This window comes from Triturus cristatus, chromosome 6, assembly GCF_964204655.1.
Source record: "Triturus cristatus chromosome 6, aTriCri1.1, whole genome shotgun sequence".
In the NCBI taxonomy this organism is placed as follows: Eukaryota; Metazoa; Chordata; class Amphibia; order Caudata; family Salamandridae; genus Triturus; species Triturus cristatus.
In genome coordinates, this window is record NC_140589.1 from 1,943,327,565 (window position 1) to 1,943,348,253 (window position 20,689).

Here is a 20,689-nt window from a genome sequence, read left to right on the forward strand (position 1 = left end):
GACAATCTCTATTTTACTGCAACGTTACTGCTACCCGGCCCCCTCTAAATAACATTAGTGCTAGTGGTTATTTTGGAGATCATCCCAGCTTCTCATCTGACTCATCCTCCTCATCTTCTAATTTGACACTTCCACCTACAAGATTGTGTATTTTCATCTCTTGGTTCAAGGCGACTTACCTGGTCCCACCCTGGACCTACATCTGGTTGGTATTTGTCCTGATTTTCCTCTTCATGTCAATTGGATTTGTGACAGTGTTTTTCTTACAGATCAATGGTCATTATTTGCCAGAACACTCTGCTGTGAAGTTGGTCGATGGAGTTCTGGCACCTCATACGTCGTCCAATATCATTCCACATGATCAAACTCTTGTGAACATTTTGGCTTTCCCTGTTGTAGATGGCATCGTTTGGGATAAAGTCGCTTTCGAAATCGATGGCCCGAACATACCATATGTATTTCGCCTCTCCTTATGAGATGTGGTAACAAAGGACATTCATTCCGATGATTAGGATGTGCAAGCTGTACATTCATTGTTTTCTGATTTAAAATATTATGCTGCTTTCGATGCTGAGGATTTTTATTTAAAATCTGCCAATTATGCTGATTTATTCTGCTAGCAACATTATGGGCATCATTACTTGCACAAAACAAACACGTTAAGACCTGTCTTTAATTGCACTCAATGGGAACATTGTCAGACTCATATTAAGGGAAGTTCTAAAACGCTTCGGGATAAGTTCACATATTTTACTGATTATAACATGTCAATTATAACATGTCAATCCGGGATCCTATTTTTAAAAATTACATTCCTCATCGGAGCCCAAATTTATCCTTATCCATACTAAATTGATCTATTCCACTTCGTTTAGAACGGAATAGGCCAAACAGGGATATGAATACTGGAAAGATACTATTGATTTAAAATAAATTTGGGCACTAAAGTTTGGCAGGTTCAGGGTACTGAATAACTGCATCGTGCCTGCCTGATTCCGACTCAAATTTAATTTTTAAATATTACAGTGTCCCAAACCGCTTGTTTTGGTCTGGCAACTGCTAAAATTTGAATATACCATCCATCCCCTCCTTAGCGGAGTACGATGATTGGCGTTCCTATACTAATTATACAAGAGATGTATTACAATCTTTGTTTCGAAATGGCAATTTTAATATGTCGGAGATTGACCAATCCAGTTGTTTGGTATGGCAAATGAGTTCAAATGCATGTCAATTACGTTTTTATAATGTAACACACGGTTTGACACAATCACGACCTGATCCATGTTTAAATTCATATACAGTCACAACATATTCTGTGGGTAAATGGTGCTAACATTAGTTGGAGCATTCTTCTTTGTCATCAGTAGAACAACACTTGTCACTCTTATCGAGTGACATCAATTTGGCTGATTTTATCTTGGGTCCTAGAACCCATAGAAATAAAAGATTTATTTATGAGGCGTACAATGAAATTTGGAAACTTTTTACAGATGGAAGCAGCTTTTCATCGGCGTCAAATTGATAAGGCAAATTTGAAAAATGTTCTTGCTGTGGTCGATAATAGCATCAGTACACTGTCCTCAAGTATCTACACATTGGATAATATTGTTTCATCTGTTATTGATATTGTTCAGAATGATGTATCTGTGTTATATCATGGTCAGTTTGCATGAACATTACAGACTCTCAAAATGGGAAAAGTCCCTTGGGATTATTTAATTGCTTCTGCTTTATTTTTACCATTTAATCTGACTGATAAACAGAGATTCATGTCCATGAAAAATGCTACCTACACCCTATTACTCATCAAACAGTTACAACCCTTGCCATTTTCTGTGGCAGGAACAGATTCAGCTGTTTGGTTAATTCATGGGGCTATATCTCTCCCCCTTTCTCACTGTTTTGATTTAAATCACGTATGGAACATTTTCCAATGGGCCGCTTTGAACCCCTGGGTAGTGCATTTCTGCATGAATTATGGTCCTTTCCATTCACTTACAGATGTCAATGGTACGATAAGGAAGTGTTCCTACCAGGATAGGACTCCGATTCCACTGTAGGACATTCCCTCATTTGTAAACACGTTCAGTTGCACTTCGCTTGTAATGTATCTGCGCCTAATCTTGCTTGTTTTTTAAAAGGAACTCCTGTCCTGTCAATAATTCCCGCTTTTACCTTGCTTACTAACGACAGTTATCTTAATGTGAACAACCACGAAGGCTGTGGTTTACGGATGGGTATCCCATATTTAGAAACTGTTTCAAAATTAGTTACTTGTTGTAGCAATGTGTTTTTTCCGCCCCCACATGGGAAAGTAGATAGTTCTATTTGGCCTCCAATTCCAACTTTGAAAACAGATTTGAACAAATTGAGCAGGCTCAAAGCGCTATTGTTTCAACAAGAAGTGGCCCTCACTTCAGCTCAAGAGACCTTCGAGCTGAAGGTGGCTAGAACATCTAGTGAGATTCGGTCACTTCTGAACACTAACCTTCCACTTCATTTGGGGAGCTAATACATCAAATATTAAATGCGTCTGATACCACAGGCCATGGTAATTTTGTTTAACTTGTGGGATCCGGCCTTGTGACTTCTTTTCAGACGATATTTGGAGTAATACCGGCTGTTATTCATTCCATTTTTTCTAGCGTCTTTGGAGGGTTTCCTTTATTACTGGCGCTTGCTGGTGGAATACTGATCCTTCTGTGTCTACTCCGTAATGGCTGCCCATCTTGTGGTATTGCACAGACCAGGCCTATTGCAACTGTTCCCTGATCGAATACAACACATTTTTGAATGCTTGCCCTTAGCGACGCTTAGCGTGAGTTATGGATGAACTTTTCGCTTTGCCTACTTCACTTGTGTGCAACCTTTGTTCTACTGTAAGAAGTGCCCATTATATTGGGCTTTGGATTTATGCCCATCCAACACGTCATGTACAGTCCCGGTTTTTAACCAGTTAATGGGTCCCTTAGAGTCCCATGATCAGGCCTGTTCTAGGAATGGTCACATGGCGCATGCTGTTGCACTTAGGATCTTGGCTAAATGGGACATCTGCGCAGCTGCGCAGAACCTCCTACAACCAAGTTTCATCGAATATCACGCAAGTTGTCCGATTATGCTCTTGGAGGCATCACAATACGAGGAGCATGTCTGTTCCCTCGACATACTGAATTGGATGGCATCCCTTTTTTCAACTAACAATACGTATGAACTTTTGGAATGTATTGCTTTCTTACGTTCATGTAATTTCAAGGACTTTCCACCACCTTCTTAATCTCGTTTTCCCTGAAACGACAAAATGTAAAAAAAAAAAAAAAGATTTTTTTTTTGTACTCTGCTTTTTTCACGCGCTTCGAAACTCTGTTTTGGTTTTTTGTCTATATACTACGACCTTACCAAAGGGAGGGTGTTATATGGCTGTTAGGGCCATTCTCGACATTGCTAAGTTAGCTCTGCTGCCATGATGATGCTATTGCGCATGTTAATTTATAACTTTATTTTGCAAGACTCTGTGCCTTTCACATGAAAACTGTCTGCTTTCTGCATTCTCTTCTATTCCGGGAGTTTAGTCTGAAGAAAATGTGCAAGGCCAACAAACATGCCCCTTGTTATTCTGTTCTGGTCACAAACTTGTGCTTTGATATTACAGGGATGCATGTAGTCCACACACACTTGGAGGTAAACCTTTCCTTGGAGAAGAACTATCCTGTTCCTATGATGTATAGCTTTCATCTCGGCTCTAAGGTATGGGGTCTGCTGACAAAGCCCAGAGATCTTCCTTTTTATAATAAATCTTAAATTACCAAGGGGAGGGTGGTATGGCCTTATAGTCCTTTTTCCACTGTCTGTATATGTTGACATCCCCCTTCATATTCTATGGTATTGTAGCAATGCTAACTGTGTTGAGTTTATGCATTTTGTTACTTATTGTGACTCGTACACTGCATTATAGAGCACGATTGTTCAAATAAACATTTTGAACTATATAGTGGCTCTGACAATCCTTATTGTGGACAAGTACGAGTGAGTGAGCAAAAGGGTATCTCTTGCTACCGCGATTCCTGAGAGAGTCGGGAATGTTGTGTTCTGGGTTGTAAAATCATTTGTAGCTTTGTGATTTTGTAGGAGAACGAATGAGACACTATAGCTAGTCGGTTCTGGGATTTTGGGTGCTAAGATGGTAGGAAGGTACAAGCCCTATACACAGAGGTCCTGCTTTCCTGCACATAGTTGTGTGTATGTGCAAAATCCCCGCAACAGTGCTGTGCTAGCACAGGATCAGCAGCTGCACACACTCGCTCACATATAACCAGGGTCTGCGAGCAAAATGAACGTCAGTAACCCAGTAATCGCAGCATGCCGGCGCTGGACAGTGATGTCTGCAGGAAGGACAGAGAGCAGCCAGGAAGGCAGGTACAGGGTCTGGTAGGGACTAGGTCTGGCACATTTTGGGTTTGAATGAGCCACCGAAGCTGGGCTCCCACTAGGGGTACTCAAAAGGGGCAAACTCCGCCAAGCGGTAGAATCAGAGTTTTTGCTGAACTCCGTGCTCCCAGCAGAGTGCAGAGTTGGAAAAACTCTGCAAACTCCGCTGGCTCAGTGGATTTCGCCACCCATTTCTACTGTGCAAAAACTCAGCACACACACACTGGCTACAGGACAACCCAGATACTTTATTGCCAGCCTGCTGAGCTAAGGCCATGGGTACATTTTCCCATACAATACACCAATTGGTTGTGATTAGGGCCCCCAGTTTTATGGAATTTCTTTTTTTTAACATTTCATCTATATTCATCCATATTTATTTTTGGGCATTTTTAACTGTATTTATCCACATTTATTTTTGTCGCAAGCAAACTTCCAAATTTATTTAAACTAACATGCACACTTTGTTGGCTGAATCCGTATTGGGAAAAAATAAGCAGACTGGCAAGCTGTCAGTTTTGTGAAGGATATGTTGACAATCTCAGGTGTCTTCCATTCCCAGTCAACACACTTAATAGTAATATCTCAGTCAGAAACCGGGGCAAAGCATAAGATACAGGAGACGCTGGTTTGGAATGGCAAATACCACAGCTTTAGACCTTCAAAGAACTACTGCTTGCTAATTTTGAAACAGCAAGAATAATTTGCACTGTCTTTAGGAAACGTTTCTTCAATAACAAATGTAAAGCATTTAAGACACATTAGTCTTGTGGTTCACCCTCCACTCAGTACACAAAGTCGGTAATGAGCCCAAGTATTACCAGAACTCGGAGGAGAAGGAGCATATAACTGCAGAAGCGAAGTAGTTACTCCATGCCAACTGGAGGGCCATAAGCTGGACGACAATGAGCAGGTAGGTGGCATTATTGAATATGCCATCAATAACTCAATAGCTGGCAACAACAAAAGTCATACAAAAGTCCTAAGGAGATGGGGAACCAGGAAAGGAAAAAAAACAAAGTGTAGGGAACAGAAGGCAAGCTACATTACCATGCACCTACTAGGTGAATGCAAGGTGCTGGAGTCACATCCGTCCCCGTGCCCTGCCCCACCGACCTCCTCCCCCTCTCATACAATAACAGGTTGCTGAGGCTGGGGGCAATGTCCTGGGGTGTTTTCACACATCTTAATGAACATCGGTGGCTTGCACTGCTCCAAAAATTTACCTTGTATGGGCACCACAGCAAGGGGTACTGAAGAGTCTCTGCAGACATGGCACTCCCAGCTGCACTTGTGCACCCCTCTCCAGAGCAGCAGTTTGAGGGCAGCAGTTTCAGATTTCTTTCACAGCCCCTGTGAGCATCTGACACATATTTTTATGAGGAGCACAGCGGCAGCAGTAGCATTTGTTTTGTCAGTATTTTCCCATTTCTATATATAAATACAGACACAAATCAAAATGCTTCCTGTCTGTATTTATATGTGAAAATCTGTTTAAAAGGAAAACCAGGAGCCCCTTTTTTATCAACATAAAGCTATTTTGGGTCATCCAAATATTCCTGGAACATCATCTGGATGGTCATTGGTGCTGCCACTTGCTGAACCTGTTTTGCCATCGCCTCTGCAGTGGACTTGAGCCCTGCCAATTGAAACCAATACAATGCAGAGGTTGGGTCCAGTCCTTCTGTTGCTGTTGTTGCTGGTGTTCTGGTTGATGGTGTTGTTTGTTGCTGCAAGACAAGCTTCTCTGGAAGCTGAAGGTGGCACCCCAGAACTACGAGGACTTTAACTTTTACCCATTCTTCTTCCAAGTCTCCGACTTGCTCAAAAATCTACCTCTACCAGTTTGCAACATCCCCTAAAGAAAAACAAATTAAAGTGGTCAGAATGTTTTTGTACCTTGGATCAAGTATTTTAGCACAGATATACTCTTTGGACGAGATGTTGTTGTCTTGCAGCCTTCCACTAGAAGCAAATCAAAAGAGTGAACTCTCAACCAATGTATGCACATCTGTGTTTTTGTTCACACCTGTGAGGACGAACTTTGAGGTACCTTCTCCTGCTGGTCCTGTAGCAGATGAAGCAACGGGGTAGTGTAATGAGCCCCAATGAGCCTCGATGTACCCCAATATAAGCCTAGGTAACTGCATGACCTTTTACCTACATTTGTCCTACTTTGTTCTACATAACGGCTCTGGTGCTGACCTTTTAGCTAGTTATGAGCTGAATAAATATTTTGTGGCTTTCCTCGAAGAGTAGCCTCATTTATTATGCATGAGGATTCTTAGTATCATATCTTGATCCCCTGCAAGCAGGATTGCCATCTTCTGTATAATAACTCTGTACAAAAGTCACCGCTATTGATATCCTTGGATGAAAGGCCCACTGTACCATGACACATCTAGGTAGAACGCCTGAGGGTACCTTTCGGGTATAAAAGAAGAACATCTTCACTGGACAGCCAGAGGAGAAGCTTCCATGCTGACATAATACGCTGAGATTCCTGCATGAAGAAACTCCAGCACGCAGTGGTCTGACATCTCTTGTGGGGTATCCAACTCAAGACCAAGACGGGGTCCTTCGTTCTCTCCAATCAGGAAAGAAGCAAGAGAGGTGCAGAAAGAGGCAAGAGAGGTGCAAAACAGTCAAGAAAATTACAGAAAGAGGCAAGAGAGTTGCAGAAAGAAACAAGAGGTGCAGAAAAAATGCAAGAGAAGTGCAGAAAGAGGCAAGAGAAGTGCAGAAAAAGAAAGAAAGGTGCATAAAGAAGCAAGAGAAATGCAGAACGAGGCAAGGGAGGCGCAGAAACAAGCAAGAGTGGTTTACACACCATTAGTACCAATCTAACACCAACATTTAGCAAAAAGTACGAGGTGACCATTCTAGGTGTGCAAACGGCCTTCCACCACACTATACCACTTGTCGCTGCATTTTTGGTAACGTTTGATCCATTTAAGTTAGAAACAAGTGTTTTTTTGTTCAAATCTGCAGATTATGCTGCAGATGATGGATTATGTGGCAAATGCGGAAAAGGTATAATAGTGCAAAGGTTGGTGCAGCCAAACAGTCACATAATTCCAGTGGCCCTGCTTATACCTCTGACTAGGTACATAAGTGCTCGTCAGTGGTTGCTTCTTTTTTGTCTCACTGAGTTCATAGTTGAGCTTCTATGGAAATGAGGAAGACTAAACTTGAGGTTACCACTCCACAACACAGACTACCATACCACATAATTAATCTCTATATCACATAATCCCAATCTACATAATTCCTATACACTAAATACCACACACTCTCAATCCACAGAATTTCACTGCACAACATACCACATAACTTCACTACACACTACATACATCCACTTCACTCCCAAAAAAAAAAGTTAAACAATGTTTACATTTACAATGCCAATAGCTCTAAATCTCGTAAATGCGAGACCTATTACATTGCAAATGATTCTTTAACTGGTAGTTACGTTTTCAGATTAGTGCAAAAAGGCGGCAGGGCCCCCAATGAGCGCTCAGGAATTCTGCTGCGTAGGACTTACCAGGAGGGATTCTTGGGCCTCAAAGTCCCTCAGGATTAAGGTGGACTTCATCCCCCAACCCGTAGTGTGCCAGGAGTCCCATTTGCAGAGTGGTGGCGAAAGAGGGGCATGGCCTCCGAAGACCTCTTAGCAATCCCACTGTGTGGCACTTACTGGAGGTAACAGGAAGGGTAGTTGGCCCCCAGGGACAACCTTGGGGGCCAACTGCTCCTCCTATTACCTTCAGTAAGACCCACACAGCAGCATTGGTAAGTTCTCATAGCAGGCTTCGCCCCCTTTGCCCACCAGTCTGCAAACAAGCTTCCCGGCTTGCTCTTCGATGGGTATTTAAGTCCCCCTCGCTGCTGGGGGTTGTTAGGTGCCAACTAGCCTACATGTTACCTCCAGTAAGCCCAACACAATGGGATTGCTGAGAGGTGGACACAGGCCATGCCCCCTTTCTCCACCACTCTGCAAATGCAACTTCTGGAGTGCTCTTGGTTGGGCGATGAAGTCCCCTTGCCTCCTGAGGGTCCCTGGGGGCCAACTAGCCCTCCTGTTATCTCTAGTAAGCCCCATTCATCTGGATTGCAGTGAGTGGTCTGTAGCCACGCCCCCTTTTTCACCACTCTGCAAACGTGCTGCCTGGAGCACTGCTGCTCGGGGGATGAAGTCTACTTCCGTCCGGTAGTCCTCAGGACACAAGAGGACCTCATCACCCCACCAGCAGTGCACCAAGAGGCGTGTTTGCAGAGTGGTGTAAAAAGGGGTGTGGCCTGCAACAACCTCTCAGCAATCCCACTGTGTGGGACTTACTGGAGGTACTGTTGGGCTAGTTGGCCCCTAAGGACCCTTAAGGATCTAGGGGACTTAATCCCCCAACCCAGAATGCACCAGGAGGTGTGTTTTGCAGAGTGGTGCAGGGAGGGGGCAGGGCCTCCGGTGAGATTCTGGCTTTTTCCCCTTTTTTTATAGTTAGAAGGGAGGCAGTGTGGCGCCCCATATCTCATATTCTATAGGCCCTGGGACCCCAACCCCCCAGGCCCCCGGGGCATTACCTCATTGTTAAAAAACTATTTTTAATTTTCACAGGAGGTGGGCCCCCTTCCCTGTTCCAATTTTGGTCGTGGGATCCCCATGCCCCAGGGCCTGGCCTCTTTGTTATAAAAAAAATATAATTACGGGAGGGGGGCCACGTGACCCCCTTCCCTGGGCCACATCTGGCCCCAGGGACCCCCTCACATGGGGCCTGGCCTCAACACTGGGGACTTTGGATAAGGGGAGCTGACATGCAGCTCCCCTTATCCAAAAGCAATTTGCTTCGCTTCATGGAAGTGAGAGCAGGTTTTCTGCTCTCGCCTCCATGAAGCGAAACATTGTTTACAATGACAGGGCGGGTGCATTGCTCCCACCCTGCCATTACAAACTGCAATGTCCAGGGGGTGGGCACCCCAGGACATTGCTGGAGCCAGCCCTGGGAGGTGGTGGTCCCCAGGGCCAAGGAGGGCTCCAGGAGTGGGGCTGCGTGACCCCCCTCCCAATGTGAAGATAGCCCCGGGGAGGTGGTGGTCACTGGGGCAGGGTGGGGGGCTTGAGCCCCCCCCACACACAGTTTTTAAAAGTAGCCCTGGGGAGCTGGCAGTCCCCAGGGCTGCGGGGGCACAAGCCCCCCACATGTAAACATTGAAATCCCGGGGAGGTGGTGTTCCCCGGGGCTTGGGGGGGCCCATGAGGCCCCTGATCCATTATTTTCAAATGCATTGGGGAGATGGTGGTCCCTGGGGCAGCGTTAGGGGCAGGAGCCCCCCATGCTTATAATAATAAATCATGTCCCGGGGAGGTGGCAGTCCCTAGGGCAGTCCCTAGGGCTGTGGGGGCCCCCACATATATTTTACTTATTGCCCCTGGGACCTGGCCCACCCAGAGGCTTATTGAAACAAAGTGCGGAACACTGCCCTTGATTTTTTTAATTTTCTCAGCGAGATTTGCGCACACAGCATGAATCCTGCCAAAATAAATATATGCTTCTATTGGCCCAGACCCCCTGATCACGCCTAGGGGGTCATGGTGTTTCTACCATGCCCCCTTTCCTTATTTTTTTAACCATTTTCTTCCCTTTTTTTAACCGAGTCACAAGATGGCTGCCAACACTTTTTGGTTTGGAGTGCTGACAGCCAATCAAAATTAAGCTCATGATCAGGAGGGTTCGGTGATCCACCGCGGTCACCTGATATCAACATTTTTTATTTTGGAATTTCACAGGAACTACTAAACGGTTTTACACCATTTTAAAAAAAGGTCGCTTTCTGAACCAAGAGCTACCTTTTTGCCAAATTTGGTGTAATTCCGTTCCGCAGTCCGGGATGTATCTTTGTCTAAAGTTTCCTATGGAAAATAACATGTAGAACACACATTTTGAGACCCCCCTTTTTCTTTGCCCATGCTTGACAAATCACCCCCAAACTTTCAAGACAGGAGCTGACAGGAGATTCATCAAACAGCGTCAAAGATATTGGCAAATCAAAAAACACATTTCCTGTGGAAACTAGGTCCTAACTTTAACTACCTACTGGCGACCACCAGTAGGTAATATAAATATATATTTCCATATATATATTTTTGCAGACAAAACCAAAGGTTAAAGTAACGTTATAGTCAGGGGATTTGTCACTGACAACATTAAAGTTTTGAACTAAAAAACACAGGAATTCACCAGATTTAGCTGACCTGCACCCCGCCTTCCGCGGTTTACAACCTCACAAAAGACATCACCCATGACATGTTCTATGACATCATTTATAACATTACTAACGACATCTCAGTTTACATCATTAATGACATCACTGGTGACATCAGCCAGTCTTCTTTTGTACTCATTGCTCTACAGACAAAAATAGCATTAGAGCTCTGAAAGAAAGTACAAAATACCCAGAAGAATATGATGCATCATTAACGCCATCACAGAAACATCTCCCTTAGGTGCAGAAATAGTGGGTTATATGCAAAATTGAGCCAATACCATACACTTCACGATTAGCATAGTTCACATTAACAATCAACCACAGATATATGAAAAACCCTCATTGCGCAAGGGGTTCAATCTATATACAAGCTTTCGATTTTGATTTAAATACTTTATTTCAGTTGAAGACCATAAAAGCAACATCGGTTAAAAATGCATCAGAAAACTACTCTAGTTATCACACGCTCAGCATTTTTCAGATAAAACATCCACAGTTGTTTCAAATTTGCAATTTAGATAAAATCTCTGTGCAAAGTTAACCTTAAAATAGAAAAAACAGCATTAAAGAACTAAAAGCAGCAAAAGACACAATTATTTTGATATGAAATGCAGAGATTTTTTATCAGGTTCAGCTAGCATGCCAACTTGCCAAAGTGAACATTAGGAGCTATAAGACCAGCAAAGCGAATTCCTATGCTTCAGTATTAACAACTGGCGTTTGCCAGACTGTCCTGGCACAAATAAGCCAGATTGTTTCTATGAATTTTGCAATAGAAAAAAACAGCACAAGACCCTGTATCTCACCATACAGATTTGCAAGGCTTGTTTGTGGAGTTGTATTCCAAGGTATCTGCACAAAGGCACAATCCAGCATCGCCATTGTCTAACGAATGCTGGCAGAAATTAATCAGGGGGCACATGTTACCTGGTGTGCCCCACAAGCGTCACTGCTCTCTGGGCAGAACCTCCATTTACAAGTAAATGATGCAACTTCAGAGCACCCAGCCTGAATATTAGATACAACAGTCTGGTGAAGGGCGGGTCTACCTCAGGTTTCTAACTTTGGCTTTCCTTTGTGGTTTAGCAAAAACTCAGCTAGACTACCACACCTAGCTGTTGTCAATATCTTCCTCCCGTCGTGTGCCCAGAAAGCATATTTTACTTTTTTGACAGAGGAGGCGGAGACAGACTCCGGCATTGCCAGAAGTCAGAAAACCAAGGGGCAAAAAGAGACTGCTTAACATAACTTCGCTGTTCAGAGAAAGCCAAGTTCCTGAAAATACTGAATGTCTGTTTGAAAATGAATGAAGTGCTATAGACAGCTTTTATCTGTATCAAACCCCAGCCAGTCACCCAACATACCTTGAGAAATTAAGTTGATATGAGTGGAGAAGTGGTTACTGTAAATGTCTTTCAATTTATATGGAGAGTTTACCTTGGACAACTCTGTGTGTATCCTAGAAAGAGGCAAGCCCTTTCAGGATTGTTATTGTGCAGGAAGGTGCACCTTCCTGCACAAAAACAATCCTGAATACAACACAGGCACCCCTGCACCACAGTGAATTGCTGCACTCGGGTGCACCACAAAATTCATGAATATTCCCCTTAGTGTATTGTATGTAGAATCTTTGCCCAGTGGCTAACTCTTTCTGAAGACCCTAAAAAATGTGTACGATACATGCTGGACACAAGTTGTCAACTGTCACACAGGATTACTCTTAAATGCAAACATTTAAACGAGTTGAATACCTCTACATACCTATGATGCATTAGGAGTATGTGTTTTGTAACCAATTATGCACATCAGATGGACACACGCTGTACAAAATTGGGTAGAAAGATAATATGGCAGCTTCCTGTATATTGTAAACTTCGAGGCAAGATAAGTGGGTATCCTTTTCCATTTGATGTTGAGTAAAACGAGGCGAAGATATTTGGGCTGCAATGTCGAAACCATGGCAAGTGAAATGTAAGCAAAAGATTTAGGGAGTAAAATGGAAGGTATGTTGAATCACAGAACAAGAAGTCTGAAAGAGCAAGGGAAGCAACAAAAACTCAAAGAGAACAACAAATAGTATGAAGAGGTTGCAGACATGAAGTAACTCTGTGAATAAATCAAGCAAGAGTTTGATATGGTGCTGCTCAGCTGGGGTATGATGAATACTGTGATTGCTGTATAGGAAACTGAAATGAAGCTGGTACAATAGAAGAGAGAGAACTGTGGGTGACCCAGAAGAGAACACCTGGGGCCCTTTTGCATATAGGGTGCACATTCTCTGTTTGCACCACCGCACACTTTCAAACATGCGCACTGTGCACAAACAGTGAAAGTGTGCCCTATTATGTTGAATGCACTGCCCTCTGGGCAACTACAAGCTTGTGCTGCCCCAGGGTGGCGCATTTAAGTGAAAGAGGGAGCAGCTTTGAAGAAACCCCTCGTTGTTTTATTGCACGTTTAAGAGGGGAGGAGGGATCCCCTTGCAGGAAGGTGCTGTGAGTGAAGGGATGTCTGGGGGGTCCATAGGACACCCTTGACCCTCTCAGGTACCTGTCATCAGGGGGCACACAGACAGTGGTTCACCTGAGGGGAGGAGGGATCCCCTTGCAGGAAGGTGCTGTGAGTGAAGGGATGTCTGGGGGGTCCATAGGACACCCTTGACCCTCTCAGGTACCTGTCATCAGGGGGCACACAGACAGTGATTCACCTTTCTGTGGTGCACTCTCAGTGCATCTTCTGATGGCTTTGTTGTGCCCACAGCTATATTACAGCATGAGTGCCGAGATAAAAAAATCCTTCATTTGCATGTGGCCGTGCCCCCATGCAAATGAGGGCATACCCTCTTGAGATAGCGCTGGTGGTACATGTATGCCAGTGTTATCTGTATTGCAGAAGAGACCGAACAAGTAACTATAGCCCCTCTGTAATACCAAAGTGTCCCAGGGCACACAATGCGGGTACACATGCCCTTCACCCCCAGGGCATTTTCTATAATACAGCCCCTGTTGTGTCCTCAGGTTACAACCAATAATGCACTGTCTAAACAACCTTATGAAGTAGAGTAACTCAAGCAGCCCACCAGTACTCCCTGTCACAAAAAATTAATTTCGAACCACCTCAGGAATGCTCCAAACTATTCATAGCGGCAGGCATGCAGCAATAAAGCAGAGTGTGCCAGGCTAAAATGCAATCAAATAAAACATAAAAATGCCTTCTTCAAATATGAGTGAAGCTCCTTGTGGGTCCTTGAAGGAGATAAACCAACTGGGGACAACAGAGAAATATGAGGAATTTGACCCCCCCAACAATAGGCACACCAATACAGGGACATCCGAGAATTGCAAGGGTCCCTCCAGAGCAGTACAATACAGATGGTATAGCCGTCAGTGGTTAATGAGAGATCAGGGCTTGTCATGGCCCCTGTCCATGGGAGCAGGCCCATCATGGGAAGCCCATTCCCCCATCTCTTCATGACCAGGTTCAATCTTTGATACTTCGGTGAAGTGTCACCTGCAGGGAGTCCTGAGTCTGGGTGCGGGGAGACCCTTCTATCCCACCACCCCTCTCCGTCCGCACCGCAATGTCCATAGCCGTGGAATCCAAAGATGTGAGGAATGACAAGTGCCAAAAGTAATTGTAAGAGAAGAGTCCGAAATGTAGATCTAAGGCACCGTAGTGAGAGGCATGGGTGACCCTAGGTATGTGTCGAGCTGCGCTGATGCCAAACTGTGAAGAGTGATTGTGCAGCAGTACCCCCTTCTTCGATTGTCCAGCTGCTGAAGGGGATGAAATGACAGAGCAAAGGGGGAAGCCCAGGTGCATCTCCTTGGCGGGGACAGAAGCAGAGGAGGTTGTCAATGGTAGGTGTGCTGCATCCCTGCTGGGGGACAGACCACCAATGACAGCTAAGAGAAGGCCGAGTTGCGCAGAGAGGCCACAGCGGTACAGGTGATGGCTAAGAGCAGTGCTCCTGCCTCGGCTGGTCCTTTAAGAAGGGCAAAGGCCAGGTATGGAAGATCGAGTTGCTCCAACAGGGTCCAGGAGGCATGCAGGCCTGGGAAGCTTCAGTAGATGCCCTTCATGTTCCTGTCACCATAACATTGAGGTTCTGGCTTGCATGCAGCAAGGGTGAATATCCAGCAAGAAGGATCCTGGTGGTCGCTGAGCCTTAGCAAAAGCTGTGTATTTCGGAAGCACCCAGACTCCGTCCCTCTTATATGAAATCTATTTAAAAATAATTTACTTTAAATAAAAAAAAATTATGTAAAAGAGTTTTCAAAAATCAAAATAAAGTTTTAGAAGTGGATTTCAGCAATATAGGGGTAATGGATGGGGACGTATATTAATACGGTGATACCTGAGTATGAAATATATAATTTATTGAAAATATTGTCATTTAAAAAAATATTTATTGCAAATCCATAACAAAATTAGAAATACATTTTTATGAGTGGACTGTAAAGCATATAGGGATAATGTGTGGGGACATGTATTATACTGTGGTACCAACTGTGATACTAATATAACCTTTTTAAAATAAATTGAATGAAAATTAATTGAACAACATTAAAGTTTTAAGATAGGGATGTTAGGGAAATATGGCTGATGGCTGTGAAAGTGTTTTAATGTTACAATTAATGAAAGCTGACTATTAATTTTAATATATATTATAAAAAATACATTTTAGAAAAAAAGTTAAAATACATAAAAAGGTGACTAATAATTTTAACAAATAGTACAACAGGAAAATTATTTTTCTATAAAAATGAAAACATACATCTAAAATATTTAAATAAAAATAAAAAAAACACCAATTTTATTTGTAATTTTTAAAAAATTATATTTATTAACTTTTATCAAAAATATCCATAAAATATAATTTATTTTTAGAAAATATAAAATAGATTTACCCATATTTAGTTACATAAATAAAACATTTTCCTACACTTTTCCAGCTTTCAAAAGAATACATTTTCCTTCTTTTGTTTATCGTTCTCTAGCTTTACATAAACTGTTCAGCATCTGGTTCTATAGTCGGTATAGTGTTTGGGTCAAGATTGAAAGCAAGGAGGTACTGATTTCAGATATGAACAATTTAATTTGCTTTTTGAGATATATTGATAGTGAAATGTATTATAAGGAGGGATAAAGGAAGGGAGATAGATGATATTTAATTAAAACAAAGTATGTGCTTTGTTTTTTAACTAGTTTTACATTCCCATACAGGTTGTTTTCGTATGTGCACATCAGGACAGTTGGATATATTACACCATAGGTTTAAGGAGCCAGATATCTTGATAGTAACCTTTTTGTAAACCTATTTGAAATAAAAGCAACATTTACATTTTTTGCGTCATGTTTTTTATTGTTCTTCAATTGTGGAAGAAGACACCTCTTTTGAAGAAAGACATCTTGATTAATGAGTTTCTTTTCTGTTTCTCTATTCATTTCATTTGGGAAATGAATACATTTTTGTTTAAAATGAATACAATGGCTGTGTAACCTGGTTTCTAGATTGAGTTATTTGTGGATCGTCAAACAATTAAAAAAACGATTTTTACATATTTTGTTTTTTGACGGATTGTTTGAATTTGTGGTGAGCTCTCTGGATTGTACCAGGAATTAAGAAAGAAGACAACTACAAGTAGGAAGTGATCAAAGTTTTCAAAAGTAATTTTAAAAAAAGTAAAAAAAGTTAGTTCATACAATCAAAACAGGAGAGTAATTTTAAAAGGTATTAGTTGTTGTTTTTAGTGTAAAATGTAAGCAATATTGTCAAGGATGTCAGAAGCTACCATCAATGGAAATTGATAAGCCTGCCAATAGATTTTCTGGCATTTCTTTTCTTTTTTTGGATATCTGAGCTTTCAGACCATATGATAATTATTGTGTCTTCTCATTTCCTGGAATCTTTTCTCTGTCTTTAAAATTTACAGGAAATGATGGAGACTGGAGTGACTTTTTCCTACTGAGTTGTTGACAGAATTAGGCCAATTCTCTGTGGCATTATTGGTTTTTGCAGATCCCTCTAAGCAAGCTGAGTTACAGTTCCACCATTCAGTAGGAAATCTTGGTTTCCTTCTGTGACCCAACCTTAGATGCCCAATTCATGTGGCCTCAAAGTAATTTAGGAGTGGGGCCAATTTTTTCCTTGTTTTGTGAAAAATAGCCTCATTGTATAATTGAAGTTTAGAAGTTACCCACACATTCGGGAGGTAAAAAACTCAATGCAGGAATTTTTTTCATTTCATAGTTTACTATTGTACATTTAATCCACAGCTGAGGATGCTTTCTTAATTTTTCCCTGATATGCCTGGAAAAAGTTTTAAAAAAAATCCTTGAATCTTTGTGTTTGGATAAATGTTAGTATTTGAATTAATCATTTGTAATTCAAAGTCAATTGTCATTTTCCTAGGACTTTTATTTATTTTTAATTTTACAACTGATAAAAATCCAGTGTAAGTTGAGGATTGTTTGTCAGGAAATAAACCGTAAACTAAAGGGATGGTAGTAATAATAATGTCAGTATGAATAGTATACATTTGGGTGAATGAATTGGACGATTCATTTAAAAGTGACATCCATCATCCAAATTGTGCGATTCTCTAGTGTGACTGTGTAACTGTGGTATGGAGGATACTGAATTATAGTATTCGTTTTAGAGGGTTCTCATTATCATACAGTAGAAAATGTTTGTTAGTTACAGAAACAGTACATTCAGGGGGATGTTAATTTCAGAGTAGGGTTAGGGAGTTAATCTTTGACGATTATGCCTGTTTTTGTCATTCTTATTAAATTTCAATTTTTTGGCATACTGCTGGCAACATGCTTGGGGATGTTTTGGGGACCTTCCTCAAAGGTCAAGTGTCTTAATTTATTGAATATTTTTTCTTACTTCAATCTCCTTTGCAGAGACAGAGTGGTTATGTTCTTTGTTTTTTTCCTTCTACTGTGTGACCAAGAATAACTGCTCTGCCTTGGCAATGGGATGCAAACTATTCAACACACTTCCAATGTCTCTGGGGATCAGTTAACACCTTCTTACCATAAATATAGCCTCTATATTTGAAAAGTTTGTTACCATGTTTTGATTTAATTGACTTGTCTTGTATTCTGTAAAAGAAACAGAAAAAAATATATAACTATGAAGTTATTATGTTTAGCATTCTTTTCTTCTTTATGCTTGGTCATCCTGAGAAATAAAAGAAATTGTAATGTTAAGTGTTGAATTTGTTTCAACAAAGTTGTTATTTGCACTGTTGAAACTGAGGAAAATAATTCTATGTTACTTCTCTGTTCTCAAAAGAGAATGTGGTCAATATTGCTCAGCTATATTCTATGTTATACGTTTTACCTTTTGATTTGTTCCTTGAACTCTTGTTGTCAGTATTTCATTTTGGTGTGTTAAAGGTGTTGATATCCATTGCGGTCTTTGTTTCTATGTAGTGTATGTAAGATTAGAAAGACATTAAAGATTATTTTCTGATTGCTATGAATTTCTAAATTGTCTGTGATTTCTTCAATTTTATATATGGTTTACCCCTCTTTTGTTTTTTTGCTTTTGGTATGGTTTGCTGATTTTATAACACTTTTTTTTTGTTTCTGCAAGGTTTCTCCTTTTTGAAAGTTTTGTTGTTTGGTTTTCTGATCTAGAAAAAAAAATCTTAGATACTCTCCTTTTACACTGTCTATCACCTTCTCTGAGCTAACACTTGGCAGATTTGGAATAGTAAATCTGCCCCCAGTCGCTGTCCAGCACCATCCCTAAGGTAACACTTCGCGGAGTTGGAATAATAAATCTGCCCCACAGCACGTTCTCTGAGGTAATACTTGGCGATTTGGGAATACTAAATCTCCCCCCAGTCACTATCCAGTGCCTTCCGAGTGTATACTGCAATTCATCTTTTTTTAAAACAAATATTGTCAATGTTGGAAAAATGCTATAATTAAATAAAAACCACAATATTTTTGTCTATTAATTTACATTATAGTCTCAAATAATCTCAAAACTCAAATAAGCTTTATTCGATTTAGGATATAAATTATAAAAGCACAATATTTCACATATAATTATAAATAACAAATCACATTGATATTACATGGTTAAAAATGAAGTTAAAATTCAGGTTCATATTCCACATTGTTTTTCTGGATTTGAACACACATTTTAAATACGTTGCTAAAGGGCTGGTAAACATTTCCTATTCTAAATGTTGCAGCGTTAAAAATGCAGGGTGACATTGTCTCAAACCTATAAGCTTTAGAATACGAATAATCCATCTTTTTCTGGGAACAGAATAAAATGTACAAAAATTTTAGACTGATGAGATGAGTCATCACATGGGCATGTACCCAGGGTTCTAGACATGTCATTCTTGACAGGAAAACTAATAAGTCTATGAAAAGTCCCCAGTTGAAAATGAGTCAACAGCATCCTGCCATAGCCCCCTGTTACATACACAAGATATGTCTGAATTCTGTAACATCAAATTGACAACTGATTTTCCAAAACAAGCACAACAGACCTCTCCGCTCCAGCCTCAGTCTCCGGGACACACCATGCCTTTTCACCCAATTCTTCTGCCTGACAGGAACTTCAATGGAACAGACCTCGCAGTTACGCGACTTTGAGCAAATTGCATTTGCAATGCAATAGGTCTCGCATTTGCGCGAGTTTAAGCTATTGGCATTGTAATTAAATGACAATGCCATTTATTTATTTATTTATCTGTTTTCAAAACCAACATATAAATAAAAGGTTTGTCATTTACAATGCCAATAGCTCAAACTTTTGCAAATGCGAGACCTATTGCATTGCAAATGCTTTTTTTCGATGTTGGTATTCCATCGTGGATTTCCAGGTCCGTTAACCTATAATAATACCTGGTGATTTTAAATAATCATCTTATGGGCCTATTTTCACATGCTGAAAAAGTGCCAAAATGCTGGCACTTAGAATTACTACTGATTGTTATAGCCCAAATAAATGCAGGTGGGTTTTATGACACAGACAATTGCTCTCGCTCTGGAGAAATGCCCAATGTCGGTACGGCAAATCAAGGACGGGAAGAGTCGAATAAATCGGAACAAAATAATAAAAAGACAAATCTAAATCCTACCGTTTTTCCAACATCAGGAAATGTTTCTAGACGGCAAAACAAACGTTGGATAATGGGAGGCAGTTTTATTTTGCTTGAATATTTTCTAACAGAAAAGGAAGAGAAAAAGGTAAATTTACTCTGGGGATCCGGAGGAGCCAGGAAAGGCCTGTTTGAGCTCAGCAGGAAGGGTCTGAATACGGCTCCGACCCTCTTTTCTTATCTGAGTGTGTGCACACCGTCCTTACTTCACCCCCCCTCAATGTCTTGAGTGGACACTCAACCATAAACAAAGGCTTGATGTTGCTATAATGTTAGGTCTTGTGAAAGACAAGTTTAGTAGTCTGAGGGAATCTTATGTTCTGAATTACTTATTTTGCTAGACGGCAGAAGCTACATGACATAGCTTCTTTATTTTTCTTACAACTGCCTCTATTTAAATTTCTTGTTAGAAAACGACCAGCAGAGGTCAGTCAAATTCCAGAATCACTTTAGCATTCTATAGAATCCCGTCTTCCACGAGCACCCGTAGACAATAATATTTTTTTCAAATCTTGTATTTTCAGTGATGTGACACCGAAGGCCCTGCTCTTATATTAAAAACAGAGCTTTGGACGATCCCATTTCCCACTGAGAGGCAATATTTCTCCCCATGTGTTCCCCATACCTGGCGTGCCACGCAGTTTGGTGCTTACTTTCCCTCCATGTAAAAGAACAGTAGATGTTTCAGCACCCAGGCAATGTGCTGCAAAGCTAAATACATACAAGGTCCCAAACAGGGCCGGCTTTAGGGCGGTGCAACCGGTGCCACCGCACCAGGTGCTGGCTTCCTGGGGGCGCCGGGTTTGAAAGTTTATTTTGCTTTTGAAGCACCTGCAGCAGCGTTTCTTTCCCCCGGC